Source organism: Fundulus heteroclitus, unplaced genomic scaffold, assembly GCF_011125445.2.
Source record: "Fundulus heteroclitus isolate FHET01 unplaced genomic scaffold, MU-UCD_Fhet_4.1 scaffold_42, whole genome shotgun sequence".
Classification (NCBI taxonomy): Eukaryota; Metazoa; Chordata; class Actinopteri; order Cyprinodontiformes; family Fundulidae; genus Fundulus; species Fundulus heteroclitus.
Window position 1 is genome coordinate 2,140,283 of NW_023396835.1, and position 12,020 is coordinate 2,152,302.

The 12,020-nt window shown below is 43.1% G+C and overlaps 1 protein-coding gene and 1 long non-coding RNA gene across 3 annotated transcripts in view; both read right to left on the bottom strand.

Annotated features, from left to right (window-relative positions):
• Nucleotides 1-12,020, bottom strand: part of LOC118560306 (trichohyalin-like) — a 190,389-nt gene that overhangs the window by 135,728 nt on the left and 42,641 nt on the right. The gene's annotated exons all lie outside the window — the stretch shown is intronic.
• LOC118560355 lies at nucleotides 7,637-10,239 on the bottom strand. 2 transcript variants are annotated; one of them, XR_004929276.1, is made up of 3 exons: nucleotides 10,193-10,239; nucleotides 8,642-8,850; nucleotides 7,637-7,679 (listed from the first exon to the last, which is right to left on the bottom strand). It is a non-coding gene; the product is annotated as an uncharacterized LOC118560355 (long non-coding RNA). The 2 variants fall into 2 exon arrangements; XR_004929275.1 differs by lacking the exon at nucleotides 7,637-7,679 and adding an exon at nucleotides 8,309-8,494.

Here is a 12,020-nt window from a genome sequence, read left to right on the forward strand (position 1 = left end):
CTTCTCTGACCTTCCCTTATTGTAGCTGTCTCCCTGTCCTTCTGTTAGAAATGGACAGGATAGACAAGGAAAAAGACAAAGTGAGAGAGACAGAAAGACACACAGAGACAAACAGGGACATAGAAAGACAGACATAGAGAAAGAGAGAGACAGACAAACTGGGATAAAGACAGTCAGAGTGAGAGAGACAGACAGAAAAACAGGGCCAGAGACTCTCAGAGAAAGAGAAAGACTGAGAAGGGGACAGACTGTTTTTTCTTCATCTGTCTTCCTGTTCATGTCATGGACAGGAAGACAGATTGAGAAAACAGATTGTGTGTAAATGTGTAATTTGACCTTTTTAGAAGTTCCCCTGATAGTCCATCAGCTTGAAAAGCAGAGTGGAGACATGTGGCTTCACCGCTGCCTGTTTCCTTTGCTCCAGCCGTCCTATCTTTGATTTGTTTTTGATTTTACTTTTACTTTTGCAGCTTTTGTTCCCCTTTCTGGATTAAGGCCCATGAATCGTCTAAAAACAGATAGGGATATATAGCTCAGTGTTCAAAAGACCCATTTCTTCATCCATATATTACATATATTCTTACATAAGGATTAGTGAATTTGTTCTCACCTTTGGATAAACTCTAGTGTACATGTTGCCTCCTCTAGATACTCAAGGTTAAAAACAGAAAACTGCAAAAAGTGCAGCGAGACCAGCCTGGAACTTAGGCTGTGTGTCCTCACAAACAACTTCACCCTCAATGCTTATCATCCACTGATGAAGGCTATTGGTGTCTCCTGAAAAAAACAATCTTCACTGATATTTTTCATTTCAATTTAATGATCAGGTGCTTTGTTTCTCCAGTTTTCTATTTCTATGTGTTACCAGGTAAGTACATTTAATAATATTCAGACTATTCAGAACTCCACAGACAGGGACTACAGAAACAGCTGATGTGCCGTCCCTCTGCCTATGGACACAATGAGATGATGTGTCCACTGTCTATAGAGATATTTCTAGGGACAGCAGACAGAGAGAGGGATGGCAGATACATCCCTTCATCAGTGACATAGAGACGTATCTGCTACTCCTCAGGCACATCTTCTGTCTCTGTCCACATGCTATGTCTGCAGACACCATGCATTTCCCACCCTTCTGACTATAGATGTAGGGCTAGCAGATACTGAAGATGTCAATTTCTCTCTGGACCTTCCATCCATGTGTCTATAGACAGAAGACTGGAAGATACAGACACACTGAAGAGTATATTGTGCATATGCTACTTACCAAGGTCAACAAGTCGTGGACTGTTATAAGAATTATTATTCTGAAGTCACTATGGCCTCACACCACTCGGACAGAGGAGGCCTGGAGACCTGATGTCTGTGTATAAGATCCACTGTTTTCTGATTGCAAGGCCAAATGCTGCAGCTGCTGAGGGATACTGATTGTTTACGATAGACTGTCTTTGTTTTGTCTCATGGGAAGGCCACGGTGCAGTATTAGGGGAAGCCCGAAAAGTGACACAGGGGGGGACAGGGCAGACAGAGACTGCAGCGGAACCGTGGGGTGCGATTACTTTCCAAATATGTGAATCTCTGCTCTGTTTCTCAATAAAGGTGCTGGAACGTTATACCACCGTCTCGTCATTTAGTAAAGATGGGAACTCAGTTACTATTGCTTAGAATTCCACCCAAAACTCCCATAACAATTTGGCGTAAACGAACAAGATCTCCGACCGACGAGCGAGGGAGTCCGGGGACAGGAGCTGCTTTGGCCGGCCCGGAGAGGTTATCCGGCCTCTGGTACCCCGAATGGATTTTCAAGGGATGTGGAGGAGCTCCTGGTCTCGGAGCGTCTCTGGGCGTCGGCGCGAAGATCCGAACCTTTCTTTCATGAGACGGTAAGGGGATTATTTTCCAGCTCTTTTAAAAACAAACGCAATTGTCAAAAAATGCTTGCAAGCTTTTAAATTTTAAACCCCATTTTAAAGTATACCTCAAGAAATTTTGAAATTTAAAACTGTAAACCTAAAAGGTAGTAAGTAAAAGCCGGTAGAAATAATGAATTATATTTAATCCTTAAGGCAAATAAAACAGGGTTCGCAATACCGAACGGTGACTAAGGTTTAAACATTAAACTAAAATTCAAAATTTAATTAGAATACGTTTTCAGCTGAAATACGGACTTTCCCACAAGGGGGGAGGAGTGGCAGAGTGATTTTCACCTGGAGAACAGGTGACCGGCTGAGCAGTTTGCAGCTGGTCCATTAAAGTCCTCTTGTCTTGGGTTTGTGCAAGAGGCTGTCCACTTCTGTTGTGGATGAAAGCGGCAGGGATGCTTAAGTCCTTGACTGTTGCGAAGACGTTTGCAGCTTTGATAAGTGGGGACCCCGACCATTATACCAAAAAGGCGACCATCGGATGTGAGGCCTTTCATTTAGTTGGTCGATCGTGCTAAGGACGAGTAAAAAATAATAAACACAAAAAAAGGATAAAATAAAATAAAAACAAACAAAAAAAAAGTCTGGAAGCGGAAGAGTCAGTGTAATGGGTCAAAGGCAGAGTTCTCGGGGTCCACCCTTGCCCCAGAGTGAGACGTTCGATTTCATGCTGAAAAACGTAGGGGCCCAGACGCATGACATGCATAAATTATTTGAAATGATTTGATTAAACATGCAGATTTCTCACATAGGCATTATTATTATTACTATTATTTTATTTTATTGCAGTACTGCTACTAAATAATAAAAATAAAATTAAGAGAAAAAAAGAAAAGCGATAAAAACAAGGAAACGGAAACGAAACTAAAAAAGGCGTTGCACCGGGGAAGCGTTTACGTGGGGACCGATTAGGCACTTCCGTTGTGGATAAAATTGGTCTAAACTGCTAATAGCGACGTATAACTTTCAAAAATGGGTAAGCGTCCAGGTGTCTGTGAGACACAGAGTTGTATCCTTGCGGGACTGAAGCGTAAAACCGCGTGTGGACGAAGCATCGGGGGGTCGTAACCAGCGCACGCTCTCCACCTTTTAAACTAAGCGGGAACTTAACGCGTTGAAAACATCTTTCGGCGTTTACGTTTAAAAATTATGAAAAACATAGAACTATTTAAGATGGTGAAAAAGCAGGCCTGCACGTGTTTGTCTGTCTGAATGTCATCGTTTGTATGTAACCGTACGTGTGTATGTATCTATGTAACTAAATGTTCGTTTGTGTGAATTAATTCGGGGGTAAAAGTAATGTTCATGGTTTCAGAATGTTCATTTGTTTTGGGAGAACTGCAGCTCCGTAATTCAAATGACATTTTAAGCATGGACTATGTTAACAATAGAGGTACAGTAAAAGAGATTTAAATAACAAAGTTTGTTTTTTAACATTAAATATCAGGACCAAATTAAATTGATACACGGAGAGATTAACATGGCTTGAACGGAAATATTTCAGCTTTGTTAGAAATTGGAAATAAGCGTTACATAAGCTTAAGTTTACTGTTTTACAAATTTAGGCTGAGATCCTATCACTTGATTTTTAGCCCTAAAGTAATTTAAAATTACTGAGATCTCATTGCTTGTAATAATGATGATTAATCACAAACAAGTCCAGTTGAAAGAAGTTTAGATATACAAGATTTTTGATTTAAATAGATGAGGGAAACTGTGCTTTGAACAAACTGTATGGAACTAAATATGGTTGCTTTTCTAGGGTTTTCTATTCATTTATTTTATTTCTTTTTTACTTGGAATTTGAATGCAACTAATGAGAAATTTTGAAAAGCGTCAAAATATCAGAAGGCCACGTTACACGCGTCATCAGTTACAAAATCATCTGATGTTATTAGTTATGCTGAACTGAGGTGAACCTCAGACGGACAGTACAACCTGAGAAGGACAATAGATATGATAAACAAATCTGACCATGATGTAAACATCTGAATGTTACGGCAAGGCTGGGTCTGTGTGTTCTGGCCTGGGGGCTGATCCTTGGGACAAGGACTTAAGGTGATGTCATTGACTTCAGCCTGATCCAGTTTTGAGTTTTATTTTGTCAGAGACAAAGTTTGATTTATTTTTTATCCTTTTGTTTCTTTTATGTTTGTCATGTTAGAGGGAACACTAGTTAAAATGTTTGTGACTGCTTTGCTGTAATTTCTTTTCAACCTATGGAGCGTTTTCTTTGGCAAAAAATGCTGGCAGAATTCATTCTGTTTGCAGACGTGAGGACTGGAGGATGGACTCTTGATGAGAAGGAGAATGTTGGGCTGCTGAATTTAGACATTGGACTGAAAATGGACAATGAAGGACTATGACTGAGGCATCGGACAACCTTCGACAACAAACACAGATGAGTTCTGCAGACACGACTTCATGCATTTCACTTCAGATTTTGTTGTACACAATTAAAACAAAACACACATTACGAAACACATTAAGATTATGTAAAGGTGAAAACTTTTAAAGAAGCACCTTGATGGAATCATGGAGCAACTTAATAAATTAAGTGGGTATTATATCAACAGTTAAATAAATGAATGAATTAGTTTTCACTATATAGGTAGAGTAATCTGAACTCTTAAATAGCATTTCATTTAATAAACATCTTAAGAGTAAGCTGATTTCTGCTACTCTGGCAGGCTTCAATAAAACGCAAAGAAAAGGTTACTGGCTAAAATGGATAAGGTTGCAAAAAATTAGCATAATGACACATCCTACTAACTAACATGGGTAAATTTAGGATTAAAGCATCAGTGTACAATGGTTACAATATTTATGGAGATTTAATATCTTTCAACTAGAACACAAATAACTCAATAGTCTTTTTAACCAGTTAAACATCCTAAGGGAAAAAACACAACACTGAGTTTAGCAAACCTTTAACCTGACAGCTTTTAGATCAGGATAATTTAATGGTTATCGTCTTACATACAAAAAAATAAGTAAGATTAATTTAATTAGATTAAATTATGGGGACATTTTGGATCTGGTCAGGATGGTTGGGGGGCTGTGATGATGAAAGGGTAACAGCTTGAAGGTGTTATCAATGAATGAAGGTTTTCTCTGTGGAACATTAAAGCAGCAAATACACCCCACATTGGAACTCCTGTTTTGAACGGGACATAAGGTGAGATCCTTACAATGAGAGACGTTCCACACAGGGGGGTGTGGAGACCCCTGGGGCATGGCACCCAGGGACGAGCTGCTGTGGACTTGACACAGCTGGTGGAACCAGAGAGACGACGAGGTGGTCCCACAGGTCACCTGACACCTAACACTGACTGTAAAGGGTTCTGGGTTTTCAGGGTTGCTGAAAACAGAAAGCTTCAGAGAACCTTAACCCTTCCTGACCAGGCACTCAGAATACATAGATCATAGATCAGATTGCAGAGGCCTAGACAAATAGGAACGCAGAGACGCGTTCACCCAAGAACTTCTTAATAAAAGTCCTTAATCCTCAGTTTAAGAAAATAAATAAATAAATAAATAATGACAATATACACAATGTATGGTTTACTTTATTTTAGGATTAATTTGGGAACTAATTCGGAGTTGCTTAAGTAGCTTTAGTTGTTCTACAATGTTAGAGCGTTTTCAAAAGCTCCTGTTCTCTCTCATTGCTTTGTTTGTAGAACCTTGGCGTCCTTGAACAGTAGCAGCATGGTATAAATATTTTGTCTTTTCTGTGCAGAACAGCACCTCGCTTTCTTTAAAAAAAAAAAAAAAAAAAAAGAGGGAGAGAGGGAAAAGGCTTTCACATGGAAAGTCTTTCTTTTTCTCAGTTGGGTTTTCAAAATAAATGGGAAATGTCATGAAACGAATATATTGATGAAATTATGTTGCAGAGAACTTCAACTGTCAGACAACAACAGTTAAGACACACATTGAAAGCATTCTGTTAAGAATTACTATAAATTTACTGCATATACATTTGTACTTAAAGATTACTATTTTAATTAATAATTGAATTGCAGAATTCTGAGAGCTAAATAATTGTGCACAGAAATATCTTGAATGTGAAAGTGCTTGAAGAATGTTTTAATAAATGACACATGAAAGGGGTTTTGATAAGAACACTAATTACACCTTGTTTCTGTTCTCCAGTGGAAACAAGGACTCGTGTCTGCAGACCATCTTCACAAAGTGTTTTATTAGAGAGAAATGCAAAATAAAATGCTCAGTGCCCATCCAGAACTGAACACTTATTACCATCCAGCTCAATCGTCCAGCCTGCGAGGAGGAACCAAGAAGAGGACTGGGGATGAAGAAGCCAGAGAACTCTGATTCCTTATTCTTCAACGGGAGGAGTTGCCTGAAGAGACCCTAAGCGCGATTAGATTATTTTATGCCTTGTGCCTGAATGGCCTGAAGGCTTCCTTAACTTTGCGGTCTTGACGTTTAGGACTCTTCTCATATTGTGTTGCTGTTTGTTTATCTGCTCTGTTCCACTGACTCACATGTTTGATTTTTTTGTGTTATGAGATCTACACTTTAATATTACATCATGTTGATCAATATGGTTTTATGGTAAAAAAATGGAAACTGTTTGCTTCAGACACACAAGGATCTATGGTTTATGCACCTTTTGATTTGATATAGGAAGAACCAGGATCGGATTGGCTCTAAAGATCCTTTTAATATTAGCTGGTAATGTTAACACTTAGATTCAATACAGGGTTTTCAGGCTCAGATTGGCCGAGAGCAGATCTCCCTGGGAGGGGGCCTTGCAGTTTTTACTGCCCCCTAGGGGTAGCGTTTTCTGGAGGTTCCCTTGCCCGCACTGAACCTCTCCTGCCTTTGCTCCTGGTGTTGTAAGTTTGGAGTGGTGGATTATTGTCCATCGTAGGGGTGAGTGGAGAAAGGAGTAGGAGGGTATTCAGGGTGGGTAAAGAGTAGACGGATTCGACCTTGGTTAATGAACAGGGTTTAGCTTACCATAGTCTAATGTAATTTTAAAATAATGTGCGCATAGGTACCTAAAACAGGCCTTACCTAATTAGATGAATCCTAAATTGTAGACAAAAGCTAAATCTTTGATCTTGTGTGTTAAAGCTCTATGAAGCATTCATGTTGATCTGTACTAAAAGTTCCAGCACTACCCGGTTCCAACACGGGAACCCTTTGGGTCCCACTTTACGAGTATACAGAAATGGTTCCTCTGTGCTTTGTTCACATTTTCAAGTGATGGGTCATCTTGTTTTGACTTGATGCTGACGACGCCATCATCAAAAAAAAAAAAAAAGAGAGGAATGTTATAAGAATTATTATTCTGAAGTCACTATGGCCTCACACCACTCGGACAGAGGAGGCCTGGAGACCTGATGTCTGTGTATAAGATCCACTGTTTTCTGATTGCAAGGCCAAATGCTGCAGCTGCTGAGGGATACTGATTGTTTACGATAGACTGTCTTTGTTTTGTCTCATGGGAAGGCCACGGTGCAGTATTAGGGGAAGCCCGAAAAGTGACACAGGGGGGGACAGGGCAGACAGAGACTGCAGCGGAACCGTGGGGTGCGATTACTTTCCAAATATGTGAATCTCTGCTCTGTTTCTCAATAAAGGTGCTGGAACGTTATACCACCGTCTCGTCATTTAGTAAAGATGGGAACTCAGTTACTATTGCTTAGAATTCCACCCAAAACTCCCACAACATGGACTTGCAAGCAGATTGTGTGTTCCTTCAAGATCTGCAGCTGTAGCTCACCTCTAAAAACATCACAAGGTCAGACAAAATCGTAGATTAATGGCACATCTGACTTTTGTATTCTTCCATCTGCATAAAGCAGAAGTCCTGATCTTCTGGGAAATGTGCGAGGAGAAGCTGGCAACCATGATCCCAACCTCTTCATCAGCTGACAATCTATTTTTAATGTGTTCATTTGTTGGTTTGTTCCTAAAGAAGTCAATAAGGAGAGAGGGCCACAGTCCTCCATTGCACCGTTGAGTTGATTTTGTACATTAACACCAGTAGGTTCTTCAAAAATGAGAAGTGAGGTGCTTCTGCACAAACAAGTATGGCCACTTGTATTAAATTTCTCTGGTGCCTCCATAAGTCACTGCTGGCCCTCTGCTCTTTGTCATCTCAGCATTTTCTGAAATGCCTCTTGAATGTCGTCAGCCTGCTGTCAGTGTGTTGTTTCTATTTCCATGTTCAACCCGTGTTTTCATTTGTTTCAGTGAGGAGTAGCATCCCACTTCATAATGGATCCTGGGTTGTCATAATCTGCAAAACTCTTTGGATATTGTTTGACTAGTTTAAGAGTTTAGTCATATTCTTTTAATTTTTCCTCATTTCATCAACTAGAATTCTGATCATTTTTATACCAACAGGTGGGAGTGGTCTTTTCCCACTTGCTACTGCAGTTCACACATCATTTGGCATTTGGTCCCAGGGAATCTGAAATGTCTCTGGCCAACTTGAAGGAGCTGATGAAGAGGTTGGTGGATTCACAATGTCCAAACCAGTGGAGGATGAAGGTGGACTTCTTAGTGGAATATTGTCACACGCATTTTTTCCCCAGCTGAAAGAGTAATTACATTTTTTTAGTATTTCATTTTTTTCTTGTATAGCAAAGAACATTTTCTGAACTTTTACCATAACAGTACTAAAAACAATATGAACAACAGCAACAAAGCAGTCATTAAAACTGACAAAATGTATTATTAACCTGTCTTGAAGTTGTCAAGCAGTTTGGGAGGAAGAACATGTGACAGGTCTGCTCCAGGAGCTCCTTCAACGTATTTTAGATCCTCAATGGTTTCTACCCCCCAGCTAACAAGCCTCTCCACCAGCTTCTCCATCTTCACTTGAGGAAGTCCAGGAAGGGCTTTAGTAACAGCCATCTGAATTTCCTCCGCAGAAACTGCTGACATTGTTCTAGAGAAGGAAAAGAGTGGTGAAGAGCAAGCTCTGACAAACCACACAGTTTATACATGGGTAATGGATAGTAATCCAAGAGTTCTTCCTGACTAACACAGCACAGCATTTTTGGTGGTTTTTGGTAAGGCCTTGATCACTGAGTGTTACAGAGCTGTAGCATTGTGTTAAGAAGTAAACAGAGTTTGCTTTAAGTAGAATAGCTTTGATTTCTCCAAAGACAATGCCTTCCTCACATTGATCCTCCACAAGAAACATATTTTTCTTCTATGTTGTCCCTTTGACTTTTGCTTCATGTGAAATCAGACCAGGCTGGCAGTCTAGACTGGCAAGAGCATCTCTGATGTCATCATTGTAATCAGCCAGATCAAAATCAGTTCCCCTTTCAACAATTACAGTAGGTGGCAACAGGCTGCCAGCACTTCAGGAAGCCTGAAGGAGCCGATGCCTTTCAGCCAGAGTGGAGCACAAGTTCTTAAAGTTATCCAGTTTTCTTGCACACTGTTGGAAATATGTATGTTTGCTTTCAGATCTAAGCATCCACAAGTGAATGAGTGACCCAGATTTACAAGTCAGCTCTGGATAATGAAGGACATAGTGGTGCTTTAGCCTCAGAGAATGGTCGGGAAACAGTTTCTTTCTATAGTACAAGTAATCCTCTGTCATCACTTTTAGGTAGGCAGTCTGACCTGATGAAATAGCTGCTGCACAGATGAACTCCTCCATTTATCGTAGCTGTAGAACAAGCTGCCACACATGGTTCCTCAGCTGAGCTTTTTATTTTGTCTCCAATTAGGACAGGCAGCAGTCTGAGGAAACACCAGTTCTCAGCTGCATGTCCTGCAAGTTTTTCTCTGCCGGGGTTGACTTCAGGTGGCTTATCATGTGCATCATTTCCAAGGTACCTGAACTGATCAATTCTTCTGTTCAGGTCCACATATGTAAATTGTTTCTCAACGTTTACAAGATGTTTGATGTAGAGGGCCAAATCATAGGAAACAATGCCTTCATAAAGATCATGAGCAATGCATGGGGGCAAGCCAGGGTTGCACACGTGGAAGTTTGCTAGCTCATTGAACAGTGAGTCAAACCTGACACCTTTTTTCTGATCTGTGTCTTCAGCCAGGACATTATTTTTAGATGACTGCACAGTTCTGGCAGGTCCAGTTGAAATGGGTCAGTTTCAAACGCTTATTTTTATTTTGCAGAATCTACAAAAGAAAGGGCTGGTGCTGAAATGTTCAGTAAAACCACCAACACAGTGAGAGCCAAGGTTATCACCTACAATGGCACAGAGGCTGGCCTTTCACATTTCACCATCTGGCAGTTCAGTACCACTCACCTGGAGATCTTTCAGATCTTTCACCAGTGTTCCCAGAACCAGGTCTTGACCAAAGTAATGAAAATCTTGAAAAAGACCAGCAGTTGTTTGTCTGATTGGAATGAACTGAGCAAAACGTTCCTTTCCTGCTTCATTGCTCCCAATCAAATTGAGGAAGGTTCTACATATTTAAAGTTTTCCTTAAAGACAGTTTAATCTGTTTTTAGTTTGTGAGTATTGCAACTCTGGAAAAGATCATCATCCTTTACTTCATCTATAACACACAACCAAATATACAAGTCAAGAAAAAAAAAACAACCCTCAAAGGGCGAATCCCAAAAAATAAAGAGTCCAAACAGTCTAAGTGACCGGATCTCCGGCGGACGGCCCCGGCGTGACAGGTTCTCCGGCGGACGGCCCCGGCGTGACAGGTTCTCCGGCGGACGGCCCCGGCGTGACAGGACATCCGGCGGTCGTCCCGGCGTACGGCCCAGGCGAGTCAGGACCTCCGGCGGTCATCCCGGGGGATGGCCCAAGCGAACCAGGATTTCAGGAGGCCGCCGGCGGAGCAGGGCAGCAGAAGGTCGTCGGCGGAGCAGGAACCTCATAGACCGTCGGCGGAGCAGGAACCTCGGACCCCGACTCCTGAAGGGAGAGAAGACAGAACCGGGTGCCGGACTACAGGCTAGGGGAGGCGTCGGACTACAGGCTAAAGCAGGCGCCGGACTACAGGCTAAGGCAGGCGCCGGACTACAGGCTAAAGCAGGCGCCGGACTACAGGCTAAGGCAGGCGCCGGACTACAGGCTAAGGCAGGCGCCGGACTACGGGGTACGGAAGGCGCCAGACTACGGGGTATGGAAGGCACCAGACTACGGGGTACGGAAGGCACCAGACTACGGGGTACGGAAGGCGCCAGACTACAGGCTAAAGGAGGCGGCGCCTGGTTAACGACTACAGGCAGCGGTGCCTGGTTAATGGCTACAGGCGGCGGCGCATGGTTAACGGCTACAGGCGGCGGCGCATGGTTAACGGCTACAGGCGGCGGCGCCTGATTACAGGCGAATAAAGAAGGACCCTGGCTACAGGCGACTGAAGGGGGAGCCTGGCTACAGGCGACAGAAGGGGATGCCTGGCTACAGGCTGCTAAGGTGGGAGCCTGGCTACAGGCTGCTAAGGTGGGAGCCTGGCAACAGGCTGCTAAGGTGGGAGCCTGGCAACAGGCTGCTAAGGTGGGAGCCTGGCTACAGGCTGCTAAAGAGGCCACAGGACTACAGACTACAGAGGCCACAGGGCTACAGACTACAGAGGCCACGGGGCTACAGACTACAGAGGCCACGGGGCTACAGACTACAGAGGCCACGGGGCTACAGACTACAGAGGCCACGGGGCTACAGACCACAGAGGCCACGGGGCTACAGACCACAGAGGCCACGGGGCTACAGACCACAGAGGCCACGGGGCTACAGACCACAGAGGCCACGGGGCTACAGACCACAGAGGCCACGGGGCTACAGGCTTCAGAGACCACAGGGCTGCAGGCTTCAGGAGGCCCCGGGCTACAGGCTTCAGGAGGCCCCGGGCTACAGGCTTCAGGAGCCAAAGTCAGACCCTTAGCCACCAGGAGTCTCAGGATCAACTCCTGGAGGGTCTCAGAAAGAGACATCCAATAAAGTCTCTCCCAGAGTAGGCTGTCCATGAGGGCAATAAGGGGTCTGGGCTTAAACACGACATCGAGAGGCTCAAAGTCTCCAGGGGACCACAGTTGTTGCATCCTCTTCGGAGGCTCGGGGTGTCCGAAGAATGAAGGATCCACCTGAGTCCCCGCATCACAGTTCAGCGATGGACCCC